Below are 13,775 nucleotides of genomic sequence, written 5' to 3'. Positions count from 1 at the left end.
GCGATAGGTAACATTACAGCAGAGCTTCAGGCTGACCGTCTTATAATGTTGCAGAATCGGATTGCGCTAGATGTGATCTTAGCAGACCGAGGAGGTGTCTGTGGATTGATCGGATCTAGCTGCTGCATTTATATTCCAGATGATGCTCCGACAATATACCAACCCATTTCCAAATTGCATACCATCTCTGAGTCGATTCATCAGGACGAAGGGGTTAGGTCCTTTATGGGATGGTTTTGGGGAATATTGTCAACTTGGGGATGGAAGATCCTAAAGTTCCTTGGAGCAATTTTGGCCGCCATATTCTCTTGTTGTCTGTGTTTCCAATGTGGTCCTGCAGTTTGTGGCCTACTGGCTACTTTATGTGTTCCACAACCTGTAACTCAGAAGGCAGAGAATATTAGGATGATGGTGCAGCAACAGCTTGAGGATTTTATGAACATCGATGCTGATTCTGACTCAGACTAGCATGAGTTGGTTCGTTTTTGCCTGAGTGATGGCAAAATGAGGGTCTGCGGTTCTGTAAATTACGAATTCGTTCGTGCTCAGCCTCCATTTTGTAGTCACCGCCATTTTGTGTTGCCCTCACTCAGGCAGCGCGGCGAACGCGATGTTTTTGTCGTTTCTGCATTTACGTGTCAGGTGGCTTCTTTGCCTATGTTTACTAATGAGTGTCAGGGTCTGGCCGAATACACTAATTCCTGTCTGAGCTGATTAATCCCCGTCCGGACTATTTGTTGGTTCACACCATTCTTTCCTTTAAGTTATCTTATCTGCTGTCCTTCACTACATGTCTCATGCATTCTCCTGTTTCATGACTGTCCTCCTAAAACCTACAGCTGTGTTTTCTCTACTTGTAAATCGAATTGTGTGGATTCATTTGTAATTTGCTTAAGGGGTCGAGTGATAAACATAACCGGGAACTTGAGTTGCTTTGGACTTAAAGCATTGTCTATAACGTTTTCCTATGTCTCATGCTCTTGTGTGATTGCATTTTGCATTGTATTATACCGTATATAAACCTGTGCACCACGGAGTTAAGTGGCAGTCTCTTTTGAACCTCTTTACACCAACGACTTCTAAGACCACTGTACTAGCTGCAGCTAATAAATACAATCTTCTACGCCAGACGAAGAGTCTGTGTCTCTGTTTCTGACAAGGCAGGTGAATCCCGGGGATTTCAGGCGTACCCTGCGCCGCCGGGCCTTAAGGCTACAGTTCTCCAGCAACAGCCTCCTGGGAGCAAGATAGGAGCAATATTCCTGCATCAACGGCACCACCCAACCTAAGCCCCAGCCCATGTATGTCACTGAGGCAGCCAATGCAATCAAGGCAATGCTGACGAGCAGTAACATTGAATTGGATTTGTCTTTTTAACAAAGTAGTACCCAATTCTTACAAGAAACTGAGCACAGTGAACAATAGCCCCAGCCAGTAATAGTAGATCTTCCTGAAGTAGGAGCAGAGCAGGATTTTGAGTTTCCTGCTAAGCAAGAATGTTCTTCTGTTTTAGAACCACTGGCTTCTAGATTTCCAGCTAGAAAAAGGAAGCCTAGTTCACCATCCTTTCAAACCTCCCTTTTGATGATCTGGACATGGATTAGACCCCAGCTGAGTCTGAGACATTCCAGGAGAGGCTCAGGAATAGGAAAGCTCCTGAAAGCCTTACAGTTATGGAAATGGGTGAGGATGACGATGAGCCAGTCATTGTGGAAGTGGTCCACAGGAGATCAAAATTACCCCTCCCATTCAACCTGCTCCGAGGGTTGTGGAACCACCACAACTGCCAGCTGTAAATGTAAATGTAAATGTATTTGAGCTTATATAGCGCACAGCTACCCACAAAGGGTTTCCCGGCGCTTGCTTAGGGAACCCGTCCTGGTATTCCCCTGTGAGATAACCCCGGCAGGGTATCCACAAGGTGAAAGCCAGGCATCCCGCCGCGAGGGGCCGTTGTGGAGATTAAGCAAGCTATTGCCCAGAGTCACAGAGTGTGAACCCGTGAGTCGAGAAGGCACCAGAGCGAGAATTATCGAGTCCGTGGAATTTTTGAGCCCAAGACCCGCCGAGGCGGGGAATTGAACCCTGGTCCAGGGCCGATCTCAGCTTCCGGGTCTGCCGCCTCTAACCCCTGAGCCACACTTCTCCACGCTGCTATCTTTGTAAGGCCCCGCTGAGACCTGCATGTACTAATAGCTCAGTAGACATATGCACTGCAGAGAGCCAATTGGCGACACACCCACGTACCTCCAGTTCTTCGGGCATTGGCAGTGGAGTCAGTGGCCCACTGAAAAAGTTCACCTCTCCAGTTTTGGACTTTTTTATGATTAGCAAGCAGGATGATAACAACAAGTGTTTGTTGAGAAAGCGTGGTTCACACTATGGTACTGGAGCTCAAATGACCCATGTGAAAAAACATCACACAATCTGGTGGGAGGTGCTGTTGGTGATGAAAGAGGAGAATCAGCTCTGATAATGGTGGAAAATGAAGGTAATGAGGAAGAAAAGGGTGAAATGCTCTTTACCCAAAGCAGCCCTGCCCCCACCACATCATCAGCATCCCCAGCCTCAGAAACAATGGCAGCTGAGTGGTATGCCTCGCTACAAGCTCCTCCGGCCCGACTAATCTAATATTATCATCAACCTCACCTTTTTTCTTGATCAAGCCCGTCTTCACTGGCAGCTTGGCTTCGCTGCAGGTGTATTGTGGAGAACTGGCTAGACTGTTTGGAGAACTACAACTGCCAATAACAGTTTTCATGGTGGGTGCCCTTGTCCCAGCTCTTACTCTACGGAAGCCCAACAATGCTGCGAAGGGAAGCATGCAGTCCACAGAGTGGGTGGAGCCTGTGGTTTCAGCTCCTGTGAGCGCTCCTGCATACACTAAGCAACTGCTCTCAAATCAAAAGATGGAGGAAAGCGTGGTGATTGTTCCAGGCAAGCCTGTTGCCGTACAGATGGTCAGAAGGTAAAGCATCTGGAAGGACAGGGGGCTCTAACATACTCAGAGGTGACAAAGGATAAACAGACCTTGATCCGGAAATTGCTTGCTTGCAAACTGTCAGGCACCCTCTGCACTCGCTCTGTCTGCACCAGCGAAATTGGGGGCCAGCTCTTCATGGGGGTCTGATGACGCTGATCTTGTCTCTCTTGTCGGTACCCTTTCCCTGCGAAATGAGAGTGATAGTGGAGTGAGTGGAGAGAAATTTGTGGAGGATTGAGAAACCAGGCTTCAGAGGACAGAGACTAATTATTTCTCCAGTACCAGATGGGACATTAAACAGGAGCAAGAACTCTGGGAGATACGTTATCCCAGATGGGAGGATCCCCTGACGGAGTAGAGAAATGAATTTCTCTAATGGATGACTCAGACCATTCTTGCCTTAGTGAAGAACTGATAGAGGATGATTTTGCCCCAGATTCATCAGGGGACAGCCCGAATGACTGGAAGTTGAAACCATCAACTCAAAAACATCTGTCCCCCTCAAGAAGATGAAGCGAGAGTTCAAAGAGGAGGGATAGAAAGCCGGGAGCAGAGTCAAGTATTACTAGGCAATAGAAGTGGGATTATTCAGTGACTAGCCAGATATACAGCGAGAATGAAGTAGAGAAATTGGGCACACCACAGGAGGGACCCTCAGCAGATATGAATCCCCCTGCCGCCCCCACATCGGATACAATCTACTCCATCCTGAAACAGATGCATGTTCGAGCCTAGAGCAGAACATAAAAGAGCCCACCTGTCTGCTAAAAACAAGGAGCTGCATGCAAAGTCAACAACTTATGCTCTGAGATGGAGGAACGGATCACTGCTGTGGAGGAACAGGCAGAGGCAGCAGTAGCCGCTTTGATGACTGTGGAGAAATGTCGGAATGTCCAGGACTCCCAATTAGTAGATGTAATGTGGAAGCTGGAGGATTTTGAGAACTGCCAATGCAGGAATAATTTGTGGTTTCTTGGCCTCACAGAGAATGTGGAAGGAAAAAAAGCCAAATCCTTCATGTTGAAGTTGCTGAAAGGAGCCATTCCTGATCTTGCTCAATGAAACTGGGACTCCAAAGTACAGAGGGTACATTGTTTTCCTGTAATGATCAAGAATAAACACTCTCAACAGGCTGATAAACCTAGGGCTATTTACTTGTTTTACATCTTACATCAGGTTATTTTTGATGAGGCAAGACCATAGGCAAAGCAATAACATGATGGAAATACTTTCTTCATCCATCCCGATTTCTGCCATGTGACCGTGGAGAGAAGGTGGCAGTTGCAGCAGCTGTTTCCTTCTTTTCAGCTGTGAGTTTTTTTTGCTAAGTCCCGCTCACCTCAAGATCATATTCAAAGAAAGAACTCAGACCTTTTTGTCAGAGGTTAAAGCACAAGCATATATAAAGGAAATTACTGATGAGGTTGGACTGGGTTGATAAACCCCAGAACGCTTTGCCTTTTTTCCGTGGATTAGTGCCTTGCCCTGCCCTAGCTTTTCTACTACTTTTCTTTTCCACTTGGGTTTATCTTTTGGGGGAATTATTTCAGATAGGACACATGTTTCTGGTGAGGGCTCTGGAGATGTCGCTTTCAGTAAGCCCATTTTCTTTTTTCTTTTTGTCTTTCCTTGTTCTTCTCTCTTCTTGGGCTGCATTGGTTGGGTCGGAGCTGGGAAAGGGTGGGGGCAGCTTGCTGGTAAGTGGAATAGTGAGGGTCAGGATTGACCCTCTTGCTTGTTGTTCAGGGATGGGTGGGGGTAGAGGGATGGATGGGGGTTGGGGACCCTTGGAGGAGGCTCTGGGTGGGGTATCCAAGGAACCTGTGGGATTTTGTTTATGTGGGCAGGTGGTGGTCAGGTTATACTGTATTATAACACATGATGAATTGAATAGGTTAGGAAGAGTCTCAATCAACATTTGTGGGTTAAATAATTTTTGAAAGAAGCAAAGGGTGAATCTAGACTTACAAACCCTAAAAGCTGATATTGTTTGTATGCAGGAAACCCATGTAGAACTCTGCAAGGAACCCGCACTTTTGGTGTGGCGATACTCAGACAAATGAGCAAAATATGATTTACTAGAGCCAGGGCTGATAAGTATGGCAGATGAGCTATCGTAGAAAGTTTTCACATGGGAGGTTCTTTCACATTGTGCTCCATCTATCGGCCTGCCTCTGACGACTCAGCGCTATTGGATTGGCTTTGTGTTGAATTAGCTGGATGGGCCCTTCCAGTGGTGTAGGACGTAAGCCCAAAGTTTTGCGGTCAAAGATACAGGTTGTAACCACTCATGGAATTTATGATGTATGGGCTCACAAAGAGTCTATAGATCCTTGTCATACATTTTATTCAGCCCCCTATCAAGTGCATGTCTACCTGGATGATTGGTTTATATCAAACAGATTGATACATGCCTCCCGAATTTTTATATATCCTTGGGTGATGTCTGATCACAACCGCTTAGTTTTAGAGCCTAATATCCAACCTATTCCACAACTTAGTAAGGGCTGGTCATTTGAGAGAGCTTTGTTGATTGATAATGACTATCTTATTCATATGAAGAAGTGGATCAAAATGGCTGAAAATATAGGTAGTGCCCCCAAAGGTATAGTTTGGAATGCGCTTAAAGCAGGAGTTCGAGGGGAAACCTTGAGATTTAGCTGTTCTAGACAGAAGAAGGAGAAGCAACAGCTCTGAAACTCTATCAGGTCTTTTCGCTGGCTGAGCCCGGTTTCGTGGAAGCTGTTTCTACTGGACTAGCTATTGAAGATAATCAGCTTTGTGTTGTGTGTGCTAAAACAGCGATAGAGGATATCTTAGCTAAGAAAGCGGCGGTAAGATATATGGTTTGGAAAATCAAAACGTACAAATTTAATGAAAAGGTGGGGCATATGTTAGCTTTCTGAGTTAGGCAACAGGCAACCTATGGGGACATAATGCAAATCCAAGACCCCGATGTTGGACTTATGCCTGAAGTAGGAAGTTTACGATCTGCCTTTTAGAGATATTATTAGAGATATTATCAGCAAAAATATGCTGAGGAGAGCATAGAGGCAGAAGAGAGAAAGTCATATCTATGTCATGAGGCCTTGGAAACACAGAATGAAGAGTATCATGAGTTCTTAGATCAGTTCCTTTCGGCAGAAAAAGTCACACTCACAGTTTCTAGATTATCGTCCGGAAAAGCGGACTTTATTACGTGGGAATTCTATAAAGGTTTTGCTACTAGCCTCCATAAATATATTCGGGAAGTATTTATAGCTATCCAAAGGGGTATCCTTCCTCCTGATTTCAAGGGAAAACCTGTGTTAGAGTTAAGATCATATTGACCAATCAAATAATCAATACAAAAATGTATGCCAAAGTCTTAGCGACGCAGTCATCTGGGATAATTAGGAAAATTGCTTCACCTTTACAGCACGGTTTCATCTGTGAATGGGAACAATAGAACATATTTGTTGAGTAATTCCCTTATTCGTCATGGCTAAAATCCAGGGAGACCCTATGGCATTGTTACTTCTAGATGCCAAGAAGGGGTTATATAGGGTCTCCTTTTCATACCTATAGGCAATATAGGAGATGAAGGGGTGGGGCTGGAACATATTAAGTGGATTAAAGCATGATATATTAATCCCACGGCTAAGATTTCGTTAATGGGAGGAGAGTTGGAGATAGTAAAGATTCAGCGAGGGACAAGGCAGGGGTATTCGTGTTCCCCCTTACTTTTTGCTCTCTACATTGATCCCTTAATCCAGCAAATTAAATGCAATCCTTCAATCCTGCCAATGTTTACTAGCGGCTGGGATACCAAAATTCTGGGAGATGCAGATTTGGCTATAGTCAACCCCGGACCCACTTCAGCAGTAAATGAAATTGAAGTGGAGGCTGATCAATTTGGCCTTATTTCTGGTTATCGACTCAACCGGGACAAAACCCAAATACTTATAATTGGTAATCTGTAGTTTGATGATACACGGGTAGTATTGAATCTAGTATATCTGGGGGTTAATATTAGTGTAGATACTGACAAAGTAGTAGAGGATATCTTAGGCCCACTAAATATTAAAAACTAATATTGAGTTGTGTAGGTGGCATAATCTTAGACTGACCTTGATTGGGAGGACCAATTTAATTAAAATTATGTTTCTCTCTAAAAATGTATACTTTATTAGGTTCATTACCTTTAAGGTCAATAATATCTGGTTTAAGGCTTTATATGGAATGATGGGGAGATTTGTATGGGCTTACGAAAGATCCCAGAGGGTTTTGAAGTTCCCTTCTCTTCCAAGAGAGCGAGGGGGCTGGGCAGCATCAAATTTCTGTATGTACTATTTGGCCTCGGCACTGCAGCAGATGAGGGTTGTATTGTTTGGTTCAACGAAGTAATTGGTTGCTGTCAATATGATTCCATCATGTTTTGTGTTGCCCCTTGGTGACGCAGGTCATGGGTGTCTGTTTTGGCAATTAGAATTTGGTAGAAAAGTTAGATTCAAGACCCTATTTGATGCACATCGAGTCTGAACAGAATCAAGAAAAAAAAGTGGGATTAGCCAGCTTCATTTTTTATACCCTTTCAGGACAACCCCCTCTTACCGGATATCTTCCATGACCCCTACATTAGAAGTTGGGGAAAAGATCATGGTCCATCCACCTTTGGCGATTTTTTAGAGGATAAAGGCTTTACCACTTTTGAGATAATGAGGATTAACTTTAATCTAGGAAATAGTGAGTTCTTTCTTTTTTTTCAAATTAGGGACTTTTGAAGGGAAGAAAAGAAGAGGGTGTGAGTAGTTTAACAGGATAGATCTCTCGGTAAGTCTTCAAATGGAACTATTCATTAATTGTTAAATGATAGGCTGGGGGATGATATTGTGAAGCAAACTACTCGATGGCATTGGGCACTATAAATGGCTGAGGGGATTGTCCTTCTTCTTTAGATCTAGCCAGTTAAACACTTTTGTCTGCTAATTTGCAAATTCAACACTACAAAACCTTGTTCAATTTATATATTACACTGGTTAAAATTAGTAAATGGGGTGAAGTTTCCAGTACAAACTGTCCATGTTGTCAGGTACATGGGGCAGATTTGGTTCCTATGCTTGCAGATTGTCCATTTCTAGTGGATCTGAGATATAATACCATTTTCTAGATTAAATTGGATCTACGGATTGAGGTTACATCTCAATTAATTTTATTAGGGGTACAACAGGAGGAAATTCCTTCCTCAGCTTAATCCTTTTTGTTTCTTGCTATGGCAGTATTTAGGTTGTATCTGGGGACAGCCTAGCTCAACCCTGTTTCTCGATTTTTTAATCAATTGGTAGGTTTGGCTTATCTCAATCTGCTACATTGTTTACGCGCAGAAAGGTACCCAATCTTGAAAAAGAGGTCAACAAATTGATGAGGGGTGATTGGCCCGTACTTTATGATCATCCTCAGTAGTTGGCTTTTGAGCTGGGGGTTTTGTACGATTTACGTATTTGTGATTTGTATGTATTGTCCTGTTTATTTATGTTTGCTGTGTCCACTTGCCCGCTTTTTTCTTTTGTTTACCTTTAGCTGGCTTGGATGGGGCGGGGGGGACAAAATGTTTAAAATTGAATAAAGAATGATTTAAAAAAAAAAAGAAACCTCGCAATGGCACAAGAGTCAGATGGAGATACCTCAGCAACAGCATGCAGTGACGGCCCCAAGATGCATATTGAGTATACCACCTCATGGTTCTCTCCCAAAGTCTCCTGCGTCAATGACACCACAAAAGAAAAAAATCCAGGCCACTATTATAGGCATGTTTAGGCAGGAGGGATCCTACATATGCAACCATTTAATGACACGTTTATATAATGGGAAGCTGGCTAATATGTTAGTGCTTTTTCTTTTGTGGAAATAATATTTTCTTTAGAATTTGTTGTGATCACCTGCCTAAAATGGAAGCTTCCCAGCTGGACCTATTTTGACAGAGTTGGACATGGTTTACAGTAGAGTGATGTTCCCACTATCCACCTGACCACAGACAAGTTGTCACGCCACTGACTACATGTGCATCACTGAGCATTGGATCTCGTTTGTGGGGCCTAGGCAACAGGTATCTCTAGGTCATAGCACTGAAGAAAGTTTAAAGGATGTTCAGCGGCATGCAACAGTAGGCATGTTCACCATAGAGAATTTCCATACTGCTGATAATAACTGGAAAGTCTTTAACAGCAAGGTGTATGAATGACTGCAACCCAGAGGTCTCAGAATTGGATTTGTTGCCACGAACAATGGTATTGGTATAGGTAAGGCCATGGTAGATGGTGCTATTTCAGGGTCCTCTGTTTGTCTCATTTATTGGCTAAACCTCAGTGTGCAGGACTTAATAAAAAAAGAAGACAAAGTTACCAACTTATTGACCACCTGCAGAAGAATATGCACTAATTTCAGCCATTCTTTTAAAGCCCGGAAGCAATTGAGGATTATTCACCATGATAATAGACTACCAGTTAAAGCTCTCATACAGAAGGTGCTAACGCGTTGGAACTCAACCTATTACATGCTTCAACATCTGAGCAGTACAAAAAGATCAGTGAGTATTTCATTCAAAGAGGAGGGGAAGCAACTATAAAAAACATGTCCATTGTGTTGGACAAATTGGGCCTAGTCAAAAGCCTGATAGATATGCTACTTCCTTTTGGGATTTTCACATGGGAAGTCATTAAGGAGGACAGTACAATGGGCCAAGCTATCCTGTTGTTGCATCTGCTACAGGACCAGTTAAAAATGGTGGCTGAAAGTTACACAAGTATAAATGAAGAAGTGCATAATTTGATTCAGAGCTTAATCTTTCACTTGGCGGATAATATAATGGTATAAGGAGACATCATGTCATCCAAAGAGTAAACTGTGCCTCAATACTTGATCCATGGTACAAAAAATTGCTGCCTACTTTAATTGAATTAATTTCTTTTTCAGACGGGGATATTTCCGAACACAAGATGTGGATTGTTCAGGGAACCAGAAACCTGTAAGAAGAACAGCTGAAAATGAGAGTCCCACCTCCAGGCAGAAGTCCAAGTTCCAGAGAAGGCAGTCCTGTTTTCTCACAGCAGCCAACACCAACAATATTAACACCAGTGTCAACAACAACAGGAATACAACAGAACGTCTGCATTAGGTTGATTTCAATCTGCAGGTCTTATGTCCAGTGCAGAGATGAAGGCAAAAGAGGGCAAGCAAGTGACACCACAAATAGCCATTAAGTGGATTTTCCAGGACTATCTGGATGACACAAGAGAGGACTATGTGAGCCAAAACAGATTGGTGTATTGGTCTGGGTGGATGTGCTAATGGCCAGAGCTCAGCAGCCTGCCAATCACAAATCTGGCTTGTCTGGTAGCCTGTGTGTCTTCTTGGCTTGTTTTCAGTGCAGCTGGCACAGTTGTCACAGTGAGAAGGACCAGTTCCCTTTCTCAAAACACTTGCCTGAGTTTAATCAAAATGAACCAACATTTCATACCTCACAATTAAACTGTTCATGGAATAACACATGAGGATGAGGGTTATTGGTCAGACACAAGTGTGTTAAATCTTGATGACTAACTTCTAGTTGAACCACCTGAGTTTGAGGACAAACTCAATTTCTTTGACTGTGAGAAGGCCACCATAAAAAGTTGTAATTATTTATCTCCAAACTGCTTTGCCAAAAAAAGTTTAAAAAAAAGATATAGCTCGTGGAACATTATGTTTTTGTCTGACTTATGCAGCCAAATCATTTTTAGGCACGTGCACTACTGTATTGGAGTTGGACCAGTGTGTAGTGAAGAATCTTCCCCATTCCCCTCAAGGATATTGGAGACCAAGCATGCCTCCCTTCCATGGCTATCATTTATTTATCCTCCCCTAGCAGTACTGCCTCAGTAAAGGCCATTTGATTTACAAGACTACCAAATTCCAATACTTTGCTTGTATCAAAAAGGAGATACAATTGTGCACCTACTACCTACCTTTTCTGCTTGGAGTGGAACAGGTAACCAACTATTGTACCAATGAGTGATATATTATTGAACGATTCTGAGTGATGATGGATGATTTATGTGGTGGCAAACAATGTGGAAGGATGTTCAACTATTAACTTGTACATTTGATTTTGCGGATTTGCAATGTTTGAAGCCTGATGAGTGATCATTTTTCCTGAAGGTGATTGTCTCTTTCACACTTACTGAGATTTACTTGCAGTGCGCACTCCTCTCTTCTGCTTCTTCATAGACCACAACAGTCACTTTAATAAACAAACACAAATGTACACAAAAACCTCAAATTCTGTTTTTCTTCTTGTTCTTCCATAGCAATGCACTACAGGTCTTGGGACGGAGTTGTACTAATTATTTTATTACCCAGAGTCAGGAGGAGGATGGAAGGACTCAGGGCCAGACTACCTCAAAGGCCAGAAGAAGGAAGGTATTGAGTCTATCGACTTCAAAGGGAAACCAAAATATTGATGATTTTGTGGCCTACCCAGCTTTGTGGACTGGAGAGAAGTGCAAAGATTTGGGAAATGCTCCTTAGCGTGTGTGCTGGCTCAAATGTGCAACTCCTCCTATGTGGTTGTCGTCGGCCTGTTGCTTGTAACTAGAAACAGACTTGTGATGCCATATCATCATCATAATGTGAAGCACACACTCAGCTAAATGTTATGATGACAGTATGTGCAGCTACTTGTCTGTGTGTGGTTGTAAATTGCTCTCACTTCTAAGTTAATTGATCTGCCATGCCTGATAACATGAATGATTGCAGCAGCCTATGCTCTTGCTCTGCCTCTTGACAGTTGATATGCTTCTCGGGAATCTCACCTTTTGTCCTTTTATTAACCTACAATATTGTTTCTGTTTTACAATTTACAGTCCTCTTCTTCTCCTGCACAAAAGGCAAAAGATCAATAGCTCTCTTGTTTAGCTTACTGGACTGGTTCAGCCATGCACCAAATATAGATATTATGGGGTGAATATAGATACACACCCAATCTTGCAATTAAGCATGGGAGCAAAATCCGTTCCGCTCGCGGATTTTGCGGATTTTCGGCAAATTCGCGATCCGCCAATTCCCGCGAATTTGCCAAAAATCTGCGAATCCGCGAGCGGAACATATCCGGGGGGCTCGAGCACCTGCTTTATTTTATCTATTAGTGCTTCCTGATGAAGCTAACTTAGTAACTATTTTAGAATGGCACTGGCAGCTTGCTGGCGCCATTCTAAAATAAAACAGGAGTGGGGCGAGGGCAGAAGGTCACAGAGTGGGGCAGAAGGCAGAAGGACACAACAACGAGTGGGGCAGAGGGCAGAAGGGCACAACAACGAGTGGGGCAAGGGGCAGAATGGCACAAAAATGAGTGGGGCAGGGGGCAGAAGGGCACAAAAAATGAGAGAGTGGCAGTGATGAACCAGAGGGCGCATCGCGGTCTCGCAAAACCCCCCCCCACGAACACGCAAAGCGCCCCGCGAACACGCAAAAATAAAAAAATCTGCAAATTCGCACAAATTTGCGAATTTTGCGGATCGCAAATTCGCAAATCCGCAAATTCGCTGATCGCAAATTCACAAAATTCGCCCATGCTTACTGGCAATACATTTTCTTTGAACAATTATCATTTTTAGAACTGTGTGGGTTCACTAATTACAGAGGGAGTCAGGCTGCACACAATTGGTCAGGATTGTATAGTAAACTTTAGCAGGGTATTTTTGACCCCCCTCACTGTGGGACCAGGTCCAGGATCCCCATATGAAGAGTTCATTATTAGCTTTGTCATAGTTGTCCCTATGCTTAAAAGCATTTTTCTCTTCAGTGGATTCTCCAGACTGAGCAATGTGACTAATAATATCCACATCTTCTTCACCAGAGAACCTTCAACATAGTTAAAGAACTCTGTTATGCTATCAAGTCTAATCCAAAATAACTATTACCACTTCAGTGTCTGTTGTTCCCACCTCATCGTACCTCAAATGAACTGCCAGGAAGACAATATATATTTAAAATGATACCTCTAGATGTTGCTCTTTGGCTCTACAGCAGAAAATTCCATATAATTTTGCAATGTTGCCCCTATTTAGCATTGCTGTCCAATAGATACTGTTGATAATGTTGATAGTTATTTTACAATTACTTTCCCACTTGCTTTGCTGCCACCCAAAATAAAATCATTTTCCACTGTTAGCCTTTACATTTTTAGATTTCTACCAGAAACTGGTATTTTTCTGCCTCCAGTCACCTTCTTTCAGTATTGCTGCTTGCATTGTACATTCTTTTGTTGTTTAGAAATACAGTTTAACTATGATAATGCTGCTATGTAACAGGAGGAACCCCCTCTTCTACCTGACATCTCTGTACATCATGATGATCTAAGCTTGGAACAACTCTGCTCATTTTGTACTCCATTTTTTGCAATGTTGCTAATAAATGCATAAATTGCTTTTCACCCATTCCCCTTACTGGAGCATCATCCAAAGGCAGGTCTCTAGCTCTCTCTCTCTCTCTCTTTCTCTCACTGTTTCTCTTTCACTCTCTCTCTCTCTCTCCCCTGAAGATAGTCTGGCAAAGTCAGTTGGGGTTATTAGAAATACAAAAACAACAGTTGATGGACAGAATGCAGATCAATGTAATACATTCACCCCAGTACAGAGATCTGGGCCTAAATCCATCGTTTCTTTGCACTCCACACCACCCCAGTTCAGATATGGCCATATGCAAATCAGTCTGACCCTGTGCCTCATGGGAACAGTCCAGCCCAAACTGCCAAGCCATGCCTTCCCTGGACCGGAAA

Source organism: Lissotriton vulgaris, chromosome 10, assembly GCF_964263255.1.
Source record: "Lissotriton vulgaris chromosome 10, aLisVul1.2, whole genome shotgun sequence".
NCBI lineage: Eukaryota > Metazoa > Chordata > Amphibia > Caudata > Salamandridae > Lissotriton > Lissotriton vulgaris.
This window is presented reverse-complemented; position numbering follows the sequence as displayed.